Here is an 18002-nt window from a genome sequence, read left to right on the forward strand (position 1 = left end):
CGGCGAACTCTCTTCCTCGTTGCTGACATGATCTGAGAAGTATAGTTAAAGTAAACAAAGATGTATTTGAGCTGTAAGAACACTCAAGGCTAACTAGTACGGGGCAGTAATGATTTTTTTTAAAAAAAGAAATCTAGAAAATTTTCAACTATTGGGTTTCAGTTCCTGTCTGGCTATGGGATGGTAACAGTAACATTAAAATTAGTAATTCATGTTTCTGCTTCCCAAAATATGATCATTTCAGAACTTTGAGAATAACGGTAAATGAAGGAAAACAGATGCTTGCCAGTTGGTTATGCATCCATTCTTTTATGCTGTTGTTATCTCAGGAAAGATAGCACATGTCATGGAGAAAACATGTCTGATTATTTGGAGTTTGAGTAGACTATTTCTAGCTGGCCTTGACAGTGGAATGTCGGATGTCTTCTCAGTGAGAAGAGATATGGCTGCATCCACTGAGTCTCTTCATTTCCAGGGAAAAAAATGTTACAACTGAAAATAGTATGGAGAATCATTCCCAAGGAGATGACTTTTAATGTGACTTTCTCATAAGTTCAATCCTTCTCATTTCAATTCATTACTCTAATTTGGACCACCAGGTAGAATTGGCAATCTTCTGTCTGAGAAGCGCCATTTCACAAGGTAGGTCTGCTCCTGATTAAGCCAGTGGCACTTTTGCATGTCAAGACTGCAGCATGTGAAGTGAAAAGGATGGTAAGCAGGATGTTTGACTGATCCTGACTCGAGTTTCTACAATTCTCATGGGTTCTACAAAGTGGGAGTCAGTGAAGACAAAAGAAAGCAGCTGAGAAGTAATAGATTAGGGAAAAAAATGGAAGTGAAGAGGACTTACCAATTACACTTGATTCTTCAGCTGGCACAGTGGTGTAGTTAGTGATGACCTCTAAACACAACAAATATGAGTCATGAGAAAAACTGCTGACACACCTGGGAGTAGGGTTTTACTGAGCCCATAATTAGTTTTATTAGGTTGCTTTCAAGTCCTACAGGAATCAAGTACTAATCTCATTGGATTGTCTCTGAAGTATTCTCAGGCAAAAAATTTATGAACTGAGGCTGAAGGATAGCTGTAAGAGAAAATTTTCCTGAGACTCACAGGACTCATCCAAGTCCTGAGGCCTGTGTGGACTAGTTTGTAGGCTTGGAGTTGTTGAGAAGGTTTAATCTAGCACATGGAAGGTTTGGTAACTTGGAAAGAGGATCAGCAGGATGACAAGAGATAGAAGTCATTCCTTTTCTTTTGGGTGCATCACTTAACACATTCCAGACTCGCAAATTCATTTCACCTCTTACAGTCACCTGCCTGCTGCAGAAGGACGTAACCGCTTGTGCTTGTTTCTTCCTTTACCTGAGAGAAGAAAAAACATGCGTTATCCAAAATCCTAGCACATAAGTGGCACCAAACCAGAAAGTTAGTAGAAGTATGGCTCAGCACAGAGAGACTGTAGCTGCTAGAGAGTGCATGAAATGGTATTCAGTGGACGGCACAGATAGGAAGTGGGGGGTGTAGAGGATCCCTCTCGGCTGGGGTGTTCAGGGACCACTGAAAAAGATGGTCTATCACACAGAAGATGATGAGGGAGTGAACTAGTCAATTATTTCCTGTCTATACCTGGAGGTATAGAGAATATTTCTGGAGCGCATACAATATAGCAGGTACTAGCAGGTAAGAATGATAGAAAGAAATCAGTCAGAAGGATTTATCAATGGAAGCAATTCTGTAGTGTTTTCTTTGGTGATAGAAAGCATGCTGTCATCTAAAGACACCAAACATAACTAGCAAGGCAATATATTTCCATTGAACCACCTCTGATCAGTTCTGACACTCAGGAACATCAAGCCGGGCTATTTACAGTGTATAAACTGTGGTAGGAAGCCCACCACTGTTGGCAGCCTTTTTAAATGTGAGTGAATGAGGCCCAGGAGGGAGGAATTCTGCACTGACAGATCTGGTAGAGGGGAAACAGTTTGAGTATGATTTTACTGAATGTGAGATATTTTTGCCAAATCACTTTCAGGCTCTGTGAGGTATTTTTCTCTCAGCCCAATTGTTCCTAATGCTAAGACTTTCAGTACACGATCCTGAAGTTACTGCTGTGACCTGTCGTTGCTGAGCTATGGTTTAGGACCACACTGGCTGTGCTACAGAAGTCACCCTTTTCCAGATGATAACAATATTACTCACATTGACTGTAATTGTAAGAATATTTGAGCATGTCCTCATTATTTAAGGACCTGGCGATAATATCACTGTGCTGTGGTGAGAGGGTACATGCATGGCGTTGGGTCTTAGTAGAAAGAAAGCTTGTTATGCTCCTTTCATCCTTTAAAGCACTGCTGCATTATAGGCAGGAGAACAGTGGGTTTGGAGATAAAGCATGAGCATGGGTGGATATTTTGCCTGGTGGTTCATAGGCGTGTGCCAGAAGCTGAGTACTGGGATGAGTCAGCACAGAAGTGTCATCAGATAAAAATAGCTCTAGGACATAGCAGGGTGTGGTAGTTACCAAACAGATCATTGCATGGCCCTCAGATGGAGGGAAGTCCTTCCCCTCCTCTTCCCTTCCCCTTCCCTGTTTCGAGCCATTTCATTTTTCCTCTAGCTCCTACCTGCCTGGGTCACTGAGAGCTTACTGGCTTCAGCTCTGGTACAAGGGCCTGGGTCATGGCTGCAGCAAAGGGCCAGACAGCCCGGAGCAGTTAGTGGGGTTCCTACAGATACCCCCAAGTATGGAGCAATAAACACCCAGGCTCACAGCCCACCCCTCAGTCTTCTAGGTGGCCATTTGAACTTGACTGGCCCGTGGTGGCCAGAGGGACGGTGACAATGGTCAGGTGGCTGGCTGCAAGTACTGCCTGGGTGAAGCCAGACAGAGACTAGAAGCAGTGATAGGACCCAGCACTGGGCCTGAATTATTGCCAAATTGTTCATTTCTGAAAGAAGCAAACTGATGCCGGAACACCTTCTCCTGATGGAATGGAAAAGCCATTCAGCACAGAGATTTTACTGGCGGGATGCCTAAACATGAACATCTAGAGCCATCTTATATGACCTAGGTCTTCCTTCTAGCCTCCAGTTGCCTTCCCAGAAGGGAGAAGGTATCCTACAGATCCTGTCTGCCTAGCCCTTGGAGTTGTCTCAGGAATAGTAGGCCATCCCAGAGGAAAGTGCTTGCCTCCATTCAAGCAACTGAAACCATCCATGCTGCTTTTTCAGAGATCAACAATACGGTCCTTCATGTGATCCCTATGTCTTTTTTTCAAAGAGAATATTTAGAATCCACTTTTTCTAGATAACGCTTTTTCTAAGTTAAAACCTAAATCTTGATGAAAATATTGTGATAAATTCATATGGAGAATTGCATCCTCAGGGGAGCAACAACCTTCCCAGAGGTCCTTGGGAGTTACGCTGTTGGAAGGAGAGCCAAGGAGCATCTGACTAAAGCCAGTCATCAAAGGTTCCAAACATCCTATTTTACCAGCTCCCACCCTGCCTGCTGGAGCTCCCTGGAAAACAGCCTTGCTACCCATGAATCTTGTACTGGAAAGGCTGGATGTTTGGAAGATGGTCCTGTACTCCTGTGTAGAGATTTCCCTCACCCATAGGAATGCAATGCCTTGCTGTTCACCAGCCACTCTGAAATCATCTTTTACAGCAGACAAGCACTAAAGTAAAAATAAGGAAATGAAGCATTTACTATATTCAGATGCTGACAACACGTTTACTGTGTGCACAGGAGCAGCAACAGCCCTGCCCCTGCTGCAGCACGGGAAGACCAGACTTGCTGCTGCTGTACTTGAGGAAGGGCTTGGGACCTGCTTCCCAGAGGATTGTGCTAGTGGGAAGCAGATGTCCTCCTCCCCAGGGAACAGCAGGATGAGGAAGTACAGCCCTGCCGGGCTCTGTCCCCCGCCTTTCCATTCCAGTTCTGCCCCTTCCCCTCCTTGTTCCACTTCCCAAGCCAGGAACAGTCTGCCTCTTGCACCTTATTGCGGGACCACAAAACTGACTTTTGCCCGCAGAGCTCAGAAGATTTGAATGGCTCTGTGTGTACGGAAATCGAAGAAGTGTGTTTACGCAGCTTACGTGTAAATGTAGATTGAAACAAGAGGGTTTCAATATCCGTTTCCTGCAGCTGTCCAGCCACTTAGAGAACTTCAAGGCTAGGATTTACCATTCAATCAAAATCCTTGTCCTGGGTATTGCTTTCGCAGCTATCCCCAGGCAGATCCTATTCAGGTGCAAACCTTGTAGCCCAACCTCACAAGGGTTTCCCCTGATTCATACCTTAATGTGGTATCCACTTTTAACACTTCTCCAGAGGACCGCTGATCCTCAAAGTTAACTTCAGAAAGCACCTGGCAAGGTAAAGCCACCTCCTCATCAGACAGCAGACAGAACCTGGTAACATCTGGCATGGCATTAAGCAGTAGACAAGTCACTCCTGGCAGTAAATAACTCTGGATATCTCAGTGCACTACTGCTTTATACAGAGCAACTTCTGTTTTATATAATCACGATGCAAAGTGATAGTCATACTTTATACAAAACAGGAATGGGAATCGCATGTGCAGTTCATACTAGTTCTTTATGGAGTCTGTAACAGGGGCCACGTAACTCTCTATTAATAACGGTGTGTCAGTGAATACCTTCAGCTCTGGCTTAAAGAGATGCCATGACAAAGAATTTCCTTGCCATTCAATGAGCTTTTAGGTTGTCCTAGTTACAGGATTTTATTAGATTTCTCAGCTCTACAAGAAAATCTGAGTGACTTTATCAGACTTTGAAGTTAGCCCTGCTCTAAGCAGGGAGCGGGACTAGATGGCCTTCTTTCCACATAAATTTTTCTATGATTCTAAAATGGTGACAGTTGTCAAAAGGAGAGGAAAGGGAACAATAGTACATTTCAAGGAGAAACTCAAACAAATTGGGACTTACCAAAGGGTCTTATTGAAGTGTCTTCAGAGAACACATATCCCTCCAGGGTGTCAGGCAGATGCCATTAAATTAAGTAAGTCCAGCCTCACATAATGTGTGGGAGGTAGGTTTAATTTAAACCCTCCTAGGGCCGTGACATGAGGGATCTCTCACTCTCAGCAGGGACTGGCCCAGAATATAAAATCCAGGAGTCTTTGTGGTTGCTGGTGACTCAGCTAAGGATGCTATTTCCTCTAGGTGTTACATATAGCTTGTGATCAAGTGGCTTTCCCCCGAGAAAAGTTTTCAGTGGAATTAATGCTTCTATTTTCATTGAAAAAGTTTCTTTCAAAAGTTTCACCTGCTGAAAAAGTTTTGGATTTTGAAAAACTTTGAATTAATTTTTCACTTTTCAGAAGCCATTTTCTGTGAAAGATGTCAACCTGCTTCCAATGTGAACTGGACATTTTATTATTTATATTTAGACTTTTTAATGTATTTTAATTGCACTAATTATATTAATTATATGTTTTACATATTATATAATAATAATGATGTTCATTGCCATTTATAGAATCATGGTATATGTCATGGCTGGAGCAGAGTGCAGCCTATGGGATACTACAGGTGATAATCAAAGGGCATGTATGGGAGGGAAGAGGAGGAGAACAAACTAGTTTTGGGATGGAGCTTAACACATTTCCTAAGGATATAAGGTGATGATGATGCATGCAAAGCCACGGCCCCAGGACTCTCTGCGGACTTGTGCTCCCATGTTTCATGCCTCTCAGTGTGACAGACAAGAGTTGTGTCCCTTAACGCCCAGGTGGGAAGCACTCACTTGTTGCAGGGTGGCATCACAACTAAGGCAGACTGCAATGCCGAGCGTTTCATTCAGCTCACACAATGCAGGACTACACAGTATTCTGCTGTACAAGGTTTTGCTTTGTATTAAAGTGCACAGCCTGGGCTTTGACCACTACACCCGCTCAAGATCCCGGGATGGTTTTTCTTTGCCATATTCAATTTGCTAATCCAAACGCTGACCAGACATTCATTCCTGTGGACAAATGGGCTCTGGGTTACTTCAACCGGCCATCTGCATGTCAGCTGGCTGTAGTCGTCCCTTTCTCCAGGAGCTGTTGTGGTTCAGCTGCTGGATCACACCCACCAGCTACCGGGCCTTCCGTGAGGGAGAGCTGACGTTCAGCAGCTTGTGTGAGATCCTAACTATGAATCGGGCATTGCGCTTGCAAGACTTCAGGGAAATTTGTTTGTGGGATTAAATCATGAAAACAGAAAACTCCTGTACAGATATGTATATATGTCCAAAGAATGTAAGGCGAAAGGCATGAGGCATAAGAAAAAAAAAAAAAAGGCTCTCCAAGAAACCATGCCTTTCTAACTGCCGAGTATGGCACCAGGTTAGGGAAATCCCGCCCGCTGTTTCCCAGTCGCAGGTTTAATCTTCGTTATTCCCCATCTTTTACTGCCATCTGCTGGCTCTGACTGAACGGCTCGTCCTTGGGCCTGGAACAAACATGTCGCTGGTTTACTTTATCTATTTAGAGCGACAAGTTTTGATAAAACCATTATTTCTGCTGGGCTTGGAAGGCTTGTCTTCCTCTCCATTTTAACTATGATTCCCTGTTAGCTTTTCAGCACGGATAGATCATATTGAGTTACTAGCGGTACAAAAAAGGAAAAAAAAAAAAAAGCTTTTTGGCTCAAAAGGGAAGAGGAGGTGCATGCAGAGTAGCAGACGTTCTGTATGTGATGACTCTTCCTGCGAGAGTTCAGAAATTCCGGGGAAGTAGTGAGGAACAAGACTAGCTGTGTAGAGCAGGGGATTGGGATTAGATTTAATAGGAACTGGCTCGCTTTTTATTACCTCAGACAATGCTGAATACGTCGTGTTTTCAGAGGACGGTAAAGTCCATCGCCACCTCACATTTTCTCGCAGTGGTGGGCTGGAGTGAAGGGCAACGTCCCTCGTGTTCATGAGGATGGCTGGCATTCACCCCCAAAATTTTATAATCGCAAACCATCGGAGTCTAGGGCAGCAGAGCTGAATTGCTTCTGTTAGCAGGGTCCCTCGTGTGACATGCGGCACTTCATATTGCGTGGAACAGCAGCGTACCAAGGGAACCGCAGAGAGGGCTTTTGGAATGAATTGAGACACGCAGCGCTTGTGTGATAGCAACTTCAGGTTGTATTTGGGGAGAAGTCCCGCCTAAAGAAAGGAGAAGACAATCCAAAAGAGCCAAGTATTGCATATCAGCATTTTGGAAACAAAGAATTTTGATTTTTTATTTTGAAGCAAAGCTTTTGTTTGAAAAAAAAATCCCACAAACCTCCTAATGTTTAATTTCAAACAGGGCTTTATAAAAGGGGCCAAAATGCATCTTTAGGGTCAATCTCAGAGCATTACAGTTTTGTGGCCTAACCTGCAGCCAGGACTAGCAAAATGGCTCCAAGAAACACCTCAAAGCTCTCTCAAGTGAAGGAAAGCAACCGTCTCCTTGGACAACAGCATCCTGCAGTGTGCTGCTCTTTATACGTGCTGTCAGGCAGTAACATCATTCAGGTATCCGCTGGTTTCATCGCTTCAGGAAATTAGCCCTGCTCTGCTGCTGCAGGTGATGTTGTAACTCTTTAAATAGCATCTTGTAAATGGTCAGATAGGCATTGAGTCAAGTAGAAATCATTCAGAAAAGGTCAGTGCTTTGATTTTTGCTGTTGATAAAGGGAAGCAAGACTGGATGGATTTTATTATAGTTGGCCCTTGGATTTCTTCTTCTCCCCTCTTACATGCAACCATTAGGTAAGCCCACCTGAACGCACTGGTGCTCCTGGTGTCAGAACAGAACAGGAGAGCAGGCTCCAAATCCAGCCTCTTCCATGCTGGTGCAACACAACCTCCCAGAAAAGCATTCTTGCTATCTTGGGCTGTCAGTCCACTGGGAGCTGTTTTGAGTCCAACAGCATTCAGCTCATGTTGCAACTTAAGAGGCGTTCCTGGAGCATACGCATTTCACAGGGTCCTATAAAAGCCTAGTGAAAAGGCACTGTATTAGATCCCACCTTAGACACTTCTTACTTTGCAGAACAGGATTCCTCTCTACAATCTATTCTTTGGAGCTCTGGTTTGCCTTAATGTAACTTAGCTTTAAATTACATGGGATTTTTGCCACCCCCACAGGGTCTGACACTTGCTTTTATGAACAAATTATTAAACCACTTAGCTATCAGCATGTCTCCTTCTGCCAGGAACAGAGTTGCCACCTGCCTGCAGGTACCAGGATAATTTTTCTTTATTCCAGTGCTTTCTTTCCTAATTATAAACCTTTTGCAGTGGCTCAGACAATTCCTTTCTTCACTTGCCACTCTTAACTTTTTAAAAAATCTTTAATGACTTGCTGTAAAACCTTGAATTGTCTATGTTCAATGTCTCCTCCATCCCATTTTCCCTGTAGGCATGTGCAGTCATATGCTACATTACAGCTAGTGGGAGCAGGCTCAGAGAAAAAGGAGAAAGCTTGTTTCAGAAGAGCAGGCTCAAGACTTAAGAATTGAATCACAGTGTCCAAGTCGGCTTTGCCACATACTTCCTCCACAAAAATCCCTGAGGACAAGAAAGAAAAAAAGCTGATGGCATACTTGCAATTAGAGAAGGAATTTATTAACTCTGTGGTCTTCAGTCACCACAAGAGGCAAAAGGAGAATCGGATGCTGTAGGCGGATGTCACGGCATTTTTCATCTTGGTATAGCACTGACATATAACGCATTTTCTACAAAGTATATGGATGGAGGATACTTCTGTGTGGACACACTCCTCTGAGTGTGTTATTTACTTGATGTCAGAGGTCAATTTACATTTCTTTTACACTTTTCCACCCATGCACCTCCGATTCTTGCTGCCATTATACTTCCCATAGTGATAGGAAGACTATCACTGTAGAAAAGATTGCAAAGACAGTCAATACCCATGACTTCAGAAATAATCACAAAGTGCAAGGGAGAGACCATTTCCAAGAGAGGTGCTGGAGGACACAAGAAGATTATTCTTGTGTCCCCTATGTTCTGCACCTCTCCGTTACTTTCTCACCTCGAACCTTCTTGCTGCGGTACTGAGCTGACCTGCTTATGCCAAGCCTCAGCCTGGGCTTTGATCTGCAGCTCCCCAACTTTGTACCACCAAGGCTCCCCATAGATGTCTGGGGGCTACTCTCAGTACACTTCCTTGACCAAGCAAGGCGGGCGGTGAGGGGTTCTGCCAATATGAGGTTTTGTTTTGTGGTGCAGGCAAATGCATGTTCACCTGTGACCGAAGAAAGGATGTGCTGGGTATAGGTCTCTCTGTGTGTGGTCTCTGTTAGATGTACAGTCAAATTTGTGCATGTGTGGTTTGTGGTGGTGTGTATGTGGCTGAGGAATGGTTTTCTGACTTGAAATTTAGGTACCATGTTCTATACTTGTTTGCGACGGTAACACAAATTACAACTTGCAAAGTGCTTTGCACATGTAGACATCTTGTTCCTTTGCCTTCTCACAGAGCCAACAGCTGGCTGTCCTCCAGTCTTTTTAAAATGGTAAATAAACAAAGATCCGGAAGCAAGCTGGTGTGACTGTCACTACACAATTCAGTGCTCTAGTGAGCTAATTCCTTATCTTGATAAGGTCCTTCCAGATATACTTTACACTCTGTTAGAATAACACTGCCTATTGTGCATTCCCCTTATGTCACCTTAACCCCTAAGGCACCGCAAGAAGCCTTGGCTGGAGCAACAGTACGAGGGAGCATCCGGCGAACAGGAACGGCGAGGGCTGGCCCCACTTCTGCAGGAAAACATGCGGCAGGACGCTGAGCCAGGGCAGCGAGTCGCCTGCAGCTCCCCAGCCACTGAGCGAGATGGAGGACGGCTCTAGCAAGCACATGCTAAGCGCTTTCCTCAGTTACTTCATTAAAAGTCATATTTGCACGGTAGTGCAGTAATATATTTAAGCCTAGTCAACTATCCAGATTTTGACACACTCAGGATCTGATCGAAATTTTGCAGATGTCAATCCATCAACAGAAATTTTTCATTCACTGGCTGCTGCTCACGTCCTTCATCTCTTAGAAAAGAAATTCTCATTCTTCAGCAGCAGCAGCTATTTCTTAAGTTCATGTCTTTCAACTCTGGCCTGGAATCAGGTTCTTCACATCTCACAGACAGACAGATAATCACAATTATTTTGCTCATAACTTTTTCTGTACTTTACAACACACAAATCCTGATTGAAATCGTCGTCAGTTCTTTTAAGTACTTCCATCTGGAATGATCCAAAATTGCTTATAAACAATAATTCTTGAGTCCTTCAGCCAAGTTTGAATCACATCCTCTATGTCGTGGAACACAGCTGTCCTAAAAGTGAATTTGATCCAACACTTCCCAGGTTAGTGACAAGCTATGGGTTATTTTGGGAGGGATTGTTCTTCATTTGCCATGCTAACGCAGGTGTACTGTATGTAGACTACATACATGTTCGTTTAACATATTCAAATGGATTCTTTGACAATTTTGAAGTACTTTGTTAATTTTATTTTGCCCAAAATTATTAATGAATACAAACTCAATTCACAGCATTCTCTCATAAATTGTCCACTGCAAGATTTTTTCCCCAGGTTCAACATCATGTTTCTCAGAATGGGCTGGGAGATGCTTGCAGGACAACATGAAGATCAAGGCACAGTGACTTCTGGGGCCTTTGTTACTTTCCTACCACAGTAATGTTATATTTTCTGAGATCATCTTCCACAGCTTTAATGGGAAAGATACTCTTTACTTCCCTCTTATGACATTACTGTAAAGTATTCTGGACACAGGTTGGTGGAGCAGCATTTTGCATTTGACTGCTGTACCCTGCAAATATTTAATCTATAAAGTATTTTGATTACTTCTGGATTAAAGGATTTACAAGACTATCGATAGTTTCCATTAAAGTCAGTTTTTTCTTAGTAAAAGCCTTCAAAAAAACCCAAACAAACAAACCACTTGATAGATTTTGTTAAACTGCCTTCAGTCCAATATGAAAGATGTTACTTGAGAAGTAGCTGTTGACAATATAAAATGCAATGTAAAAGCAATTAAGATCGATCAATCCTCTACATTTTAGATCCATCCATACACTTAGGGCTTAATTCCAAGCCCATTTTTCCACTGACTCAGTGGATGAAGTGCCACATTTTTTAGTTTATGATTTTCTGACTTTTTAAACTTGCTTTTGTAAATAATATACAACTATATATAACTTTAATTTTTCAAGAAGGAAGGTAAGTAGAGAGTTAAAATAACCTGCCTGTGGTAGATCATTGTATTATCAAATTTATGACCAGGTCAACACAGGCACGGGCTGCAGTGAAGATAAGGTCCCAATTACGTCAGGGTGTGTATAAGAGCACATGAAAGAACCACTTAAAATTTGAAGAATTTGTGGTTTATATTCAGGGCTGAGGTCCAACAAGTCTCTTACTTGTCCAGCTAGACCTGGGAAACCAGGGGTTTCCATTTTAAAGGAAATTCTGCCACTTTAAATGTCTCTCCTTTCCAAAATTGGAGCAAAAAGGAATATTTCTAGATGTATTTTATAAAGTATATCCCCAGAAAAATACTGTTTACTGTAAAGAAAAAACCCACAACATTTCAATATTATTTTTGTATTACATAAAACAATTTCAGTACATGAAATTATTTGGAAAAGCTAAATTGAAATGTTAGTTTCTGCAATTGTTGAAACAGAACCTTTCCACTTTATTGAAAGACGTTATCTCAATTTTTTTTCAAGAAATACATTTACAGAAATTGATTTGTGTCTGCAAAATGTTTCCATTTCAGTGAACACCGCATTTTCTAATTACAAAACCTGTTAGCTCAATCTAGCCTATTGGGTCAGTGTGTTCTGTGACAGACAGGTGAATGCAGCCACTGCACATCATCTACCATGCAAAATCTTCAGAAATCCTGCTTTCCTCTCAGATTTCTCAGTAGATCCTGAGGCCCCCAAAGAGCTACTTTATCAGTAGAAAATGTTAGTCATAAATCATCAAATAGACTCTACCTATCTGATCTAGAACTCTTAAGGCATACTCTTGCCAATTCCCAGCACTCCAATTGACTAGGGTTGGATTAAAATCATGAAATTTTTACAACAATGATGATTTTTAGCTCTTCTGTCTTTCAGCATTTAAGCCTTAAACAGTACATTTTCAAGATCTTTTCCACAGCCAGCATGGATGGGGTAAGCAGGTTCTGCACAAAGAAACAAAAGCACATACTTTCAGGCTATCACAGCACTCCAGAGGCTAGGATTGTAAAAGACATCCCTGCAGGATTCAGAAGACGGAGCAGGGTGCCTGAGCTGCCCACACAGAGCAGGGGAGGGATTAGTCACTGAAGGAGAGAAATTCACAGGACACGATAAACCGACAACACATGCTCCCTGGTGGGAGATAAGATGGGGTTCAAACCCAACCCCTCCAAGGAGGCCAGGCTGCCAACCCAGCGCTGCAGCAAGACATCTCCTCTCACACAGGATCTGGAGGAGCAACCTCCCCTGAAGCCAGGGATGTAAAATAGCCCCATAAAATAGCTCCCACGCTCCCATGCCACATGTCCCAGCCTCATGCAGGCGTCTCATGTCCTATCCAACCTGTAAAAACAGCAAGTTCCCTGGAAAAGAAACACATGTATGTTCAAGGCAGCTACCCAGAATCAGCAGATACTTGAAAACAGTAGCCTTTTTGCCTCTGTTACCCATTCCCAGAATGGAGATGATAATCCCAGCTGTTTGCAGATGATGCTGGATAAAATACATTCATCGATGCTTGTGATCCATAATGGTAAAAGCCCCACAGGATCCCAAAGAAAGAAGGGAATGAATAATTCTGCATCTAGTCTGAGGGTTATATAATATGCATTAAATAATAGCTCGAGCTGCACATCAAGTGAGGAGGATGAAAGGGACTATTGAAAATCAGCTCATTTGCTGAAAAAAAGGCAGAATCCTGTGGGAAGAGGAATATGTGATCATCTAATTAAGAAATATATAATTATCCCTACACTTAAGGGGGCTGAACTTTAAGCTTACAAGAAATCTCACTCTTAGTATTTCTTAACTTTTCCTTGCTTAACTTTGCAGCTTCACTGTCTTTTGTTGAATGGGTTTCAGTTCCCTTCCAAAGGTAAAACAGCAAGAAACCCCAGGCTGGGGAATAGTGCTTTTGTCCCACGCAGCCACTCTGATTAACCCGAGCAAGAGGTTTAGATTGCCAGGGCTTCACCTCAGACACCTTCCACTTGGGGAATGGGAGCAGCAGCAGGCAAAGCGCATGACGTATGAATCAGGGGGGTATGAAACACCCATCACCAGGCCTTTCTGCTCTCTCTCTTATCTTCTGTCCCCAGTATTTCATCTCCTTCTGACAAGTGTCTTCACCCCAGATGTTTCAGTCCCTGGTCTTGCATTCGGCGAAGCCCGTGTTCCCCAGCCATCCTCTGCTTCTTGCTTTTGTTACCCCTTGGGCAGCACGAGGCACATCGAAGAGCACCAACAGGATACTCTTCTCTCTCAAACACCAGTGACTGGTGCCACAGTGAACTGCAATTGCAAGGGTGACCTGCTCAGCTGTCCCCAGCTGGACTGTCCTGTGGTGCTTGTGCAGGAATGACAAACATAATTCAAACAGCAGGCAAGAGCTGGAACATGCTCAGCGCACCTCCAGGCGGCACCTTCAGATCATTTCTCTACTGATCATGTACTAATGGTATTTTTTCAGAAGTTCATCACCTGGCGAAACTTGATAGGTAATAGTTTTGAGGGATGCTTTTTGTTCTCCTCCCCAAATAGGAAACACATACCTCTATTACAGCTAAATTTCAACTTTCCATTCAAAAGAACAGAGTCACTGTAACTTATAAAGGCAAATCCTAAAACAAATTCAAATGATGGAAAGCAAAGCATTTTTCTCTCATCTCATTGTCAGGACTAAGTATCTTTTGCTGAACTTTTCAAACAAGAAGTACAAATTTCAGTCCAAGCTATCACAGTTTGGCCAAGTTATGAGCAACTTAAACGGTGTGTTAGATTGGTGTTTCCGCCACCTGCAATGTCAGAAGGATGTTATTGATGTGTTATGGACCTACTGTTAAGAAAGAGAGGCATGAAAAAAATTTTAGAAACAACTAAGACACTTAAAAAAAAAGCGTCTTCTGCAAGCCGTTCACTCTGAGGGTGATAGTTGGGGCATGGGAGTCCAGGTGGTGTTCTCCTCAACCCTGCCAATGAGGGAAAATGGTATAAGGAGGAGGAGGAGATGACTATGTGTCAACAACTGTTTGACAAGCTGGTGCCAGCAACAGAGTTTTGGTTTCTATGAACCATTGTTTGAGGATCAACATCTGCTTGGAAGAGATGGGATCCACCTCACTAAGCGGGACAAAGGCATCCTTGCCAGCAGGATGGCTGACCTGGTAAGACGGGCTTTAAACTAGGAATGATGCAGGAGGGCGAGTCAGCAGCAGTCCTGCGAGTGAGTGATGCACAGGGTTGATGAGCAAAGGAGCTGGGGAGACATGAGCAAAAGGGAACACAAAATCAACAAATCAAGGCTTAAGCCAAACTCAAGCATTTGCATGCAAGCAAGGAAGTGCTGACAGGGCAACATTATGGAATAAAATCCAAGACTCTTTTTGTGAAAATGAGAATGCTGGGGTGCCTCTCTGAAGTGCCTGTGCACCAATACACGCAGCATGGGGAAGAAACATAATGAGTTAGAGATGTGTGTGCAGTCGCAGGGCTACAGTCTCACAGGGATCACGGAGGTGTATTGGGATGGCTCACATGACTGCAGTGTTGCAATGGAGGGACACAGGCTCTTTAGGAAGGAGAGGCTGGGAAGACAAGGAGTTGCCCACTATGTCAAAACAGCTGGAGTGCCCGGAGCTCTGCCTGGGGATGGATGATGAGCCAAAGATGCAAGCAACACAAGGATTAAAGGGCAGAAAGTATGGGTGACATTGTAATGGGTGTCTGCCATAGGCTACCTGACCAGGAAGAACAAGCAGATGAGGCCTTGTAGAGACAGATAGGAGCAGCCTCATGTTCCCAAGCTGTGTCCTCAGGGAGGACTTTAGTCCTGGAGAGCATCGATGACAACTTCCTAACCTAAGTGATACAAAGAAGCCAAAGAGGACAGAAGCTCTGCTGGTCTGCATATTCACGGACAAGGAAGGGCTCACTGGGGATGTGAAGGTTGAAGGCAACCTTTGCTGCAGTGACCATGAGATGGTGGAGATCCTGAGAGGAGGGAGCAGGGCAAAATGCAAGCTCACAGCCCTGGACAGAGACCAGACTTTGACCTCTTCAAAGATTTGCTCAGAAGAGTCCCATGGCATAAGGCTCTGGAGGGAAGGTAGGCCCAAGAAAGCTGGTTGATATTCAGCAGTCTCCTCCTCCAAGCTAAAGAGTTGTCCATCCTGACAAGCAGGAAGTCAGGCAGAAATGTGTGGATGAACTAGGGGCTCCTGGCCCACAAAAAGGAAAGGCCACTCAAACTTAAAAAGGAAGCATACAGAGGGTGGAAATAAGGATGCATAACTTGGGAGGAATACAAAGACATAAAGACATGCATGGATGCTGTTAGGAAAGCCAAAGCCCAACTGGAATTGAGGGGTGTCAAAGGCAACAAGGAGGGCTTCTACAAGTATATGGACGACAAAAGGAAGATTAGCGAAAATGTGGGCCCACTGCTGAACGAGATAGGGGACCTGGTGACACAGGACATGGAACGGGCTGAGGTACTGAAACCACCTTTTTCTTGGTCTTTACTAGCAAGAGCAGCCTTCAGGAATCCCAAGTCCCAAAGACCAGAGGGAAAGGCTGGAGCAAGGAAGAAGTGCCCTTGGTGGAAGAGGATCAGGTCAGGGAATACTTAGGCAAACTGGACATGCATAAGTCCATGGGCCCTGATGGGGCTGAGGGAGCTGGCAGATGTCATTGCATGGCAACTCTCAATACTCTTTCATTGATCATGGTGACTGGGAGAAGTCCTTGAGAATTTGGAGGAAAGCAAATGTCACTCCTATCTCCAATAAGGGCAGGAAGGAGGGCCCAGGGCACCACAGGCCAGTCAGCTTCACCTTGATCTGTGGGAAACTGATGGAGCAACTAATCCTGGTAACCATTTCCAGGCACATGAAGGACAAGAAGGTGATTGGGAGTAGCCAGCATGGATTCACCAAGGGGAAGTCGTACTTGACCAAGCTGATAAATTCCTTTGATGAAATGACAAGCTTGGTAGACAAGGGCAAAACAGTGAATATTGTCTACCTGGACCTCAGTAAGGCTTTCAACACTTTCTCCCATAAGATCGTCACAGAGGAGCTGTTGATGTACAGGCTGGATGAGCAGACAGTGAGGCAGACTGAAAACTGGCTGAGCGGCTGGACCCAGAGGGTGGTGATCAGCAGCACAAAGTGTAGTTGGAGGGCAGTAACTAGTGCTCTACCTCAAAGATCAATACTGGGTCTGATCCTGTCCAACATCTTCATTAACAATCTGGATGATGGGGCAGAGCATACCCTCAGCAAATTTCCTGATGATACAAAACTGGGATGAGTGGCTGATACGCCAGAGGGTCATGCTGCCATCCAGAGGGACCTCGACAGGCTGGAGAAATGGGATGACTGGAACCTCATGAAGTTCAATAAGAAGTGCGAAGTCCTGCAGCTGGGGAGGAACAAGCTCAAACAATAGTACATCCTGGGGGCCACCCACCTGCAAAGCAGCTCTGCAGAAAAGGACCTGAGGGTCCTGGTGGACACCAAGTTGAACACGAGCTAACGGTGTGCCCTTGCTGCAAAGACGACTAGCGGTATCTTGGGCTGCATTAGGAGGAGTGCTGCCAGCAGGTAACTCCACACTGGTGAGGCCACACCTGGAGTACTGCGTCCAGTGCTGGGCTCCCCAGTACAAAAGAGACATGGACAATACAGGAGAGGGTGCAACGAAAGGTCATGAAGATGATGAAGGGACTGGAGCATCTCTCCTAGGAGAAAAGGCTGAGAGAGCTGCGACTGTTGAGAAGGCTCAGGGGGATCTTATAAATGTGTATAAATACCTGAAGGGAGGGTGCAAAGAGGATGGAGCCAGGCTCTTTACAGTGGTGCTGTGACAGGACCAGAGGCAACGGGCACAAACTGAAACACAGGAGGTTCCATCTGAACATCAGGACACACTTTGTTACAGTCCCAGTAAAGAGAGAGAGGTTGTGGACCTATCCTTGGAGATACTCAAAAGCCACCTAGATGTGGTCCTGGGCAACTGGCTCTAGGTGGCCCTGCTTGAGCAGGGGGGTTGGGCCAGGTGACCTCCAGAGGTCCTTGCCAATCTCAACCAGTCTGTGATTCTGTACTGTTCTAAATTTTATGAAATATTTACAACTAGTTGATAGGAAGTATTCAGAAAATGTGGAGGTGCAGAAATTAGTCTCCACATGCAATAGTTACAATTTTTTATTACCCAAGTTGGTGGATTAATTTCTTCCAACATAATTTTTTGAAAAGAGGTCGAATACTGAAGCAGAGGAAACGTATCACCAATTGTCAGCAAGTAAAGGAAAAATGAGACTACTCTATAATTATTACCTTTTCTCATTAAAATAATGGAAAAAATAGAGGAAAACATTGCCAATTTTCTACAAAGGAATGGAATAAAGCACAGTACTTTTCCACAGCTTGTATACTGTAGTTTTTTGTTGTATGGGCTTTTCAATAACTCTGAAATTAACTTGAGGAAGAAAAATTAATTAATTCCATTGAAAATAAATTTGATGTCTCAAGTGCATGTCAGTGTCTGAATTTTGATAACGCATTTGCCTTAGCATAAGCCTTCCTCTCAAAATTCATTCAAATAAGCATCCTCTTAGAAATTTTCACATATCCTGAAAATGTAAAAGGACACAAAGTGACATCATCTTAAAATAATGAAATTAACATAGAATGGAGGATTAAAAACTGTGTA

The 18002-nt window shown here is 43.8% G+C and overlaps 1 long non-coding RNA gene across 1 annotated transcript; it reads right to left on the bottom strand.

The window, feature by feature from the left end:
* Positions 1-702: 702 nt before the first annotated feature.
* LOC142602964 (uncharacterized) lies at positions 703-9705 on the bottom strand. Its single transcript, XR_012836828.1, has 3 exons — positions 7774-9705; positions 1321-1369; positions 703-904 (listed from the first exon to the last, which is right to left on the bottom strand). It is a non-coding gene; the product is annotated as an uncharacterized LOC142602964 (long non-coding RNA).
* Between the last annotated feature and the right edge of the window lie 8297 nt (positions 9706-18002).

Source organism: Balearica regulorum, chromosome 1 (assembly GCF_011004875.1).
Source record: "Balearica regulorum gibbericeps isolate bBalReg1 chromosome 1, bBalReg1.pri, whole genome shotgun sequence".
Lineage (NCBI taxonomy): Eukaryota > Metazoa > Chordata > Aves > Gruiformes > Gruidae > Balearica > Balearica regulorum.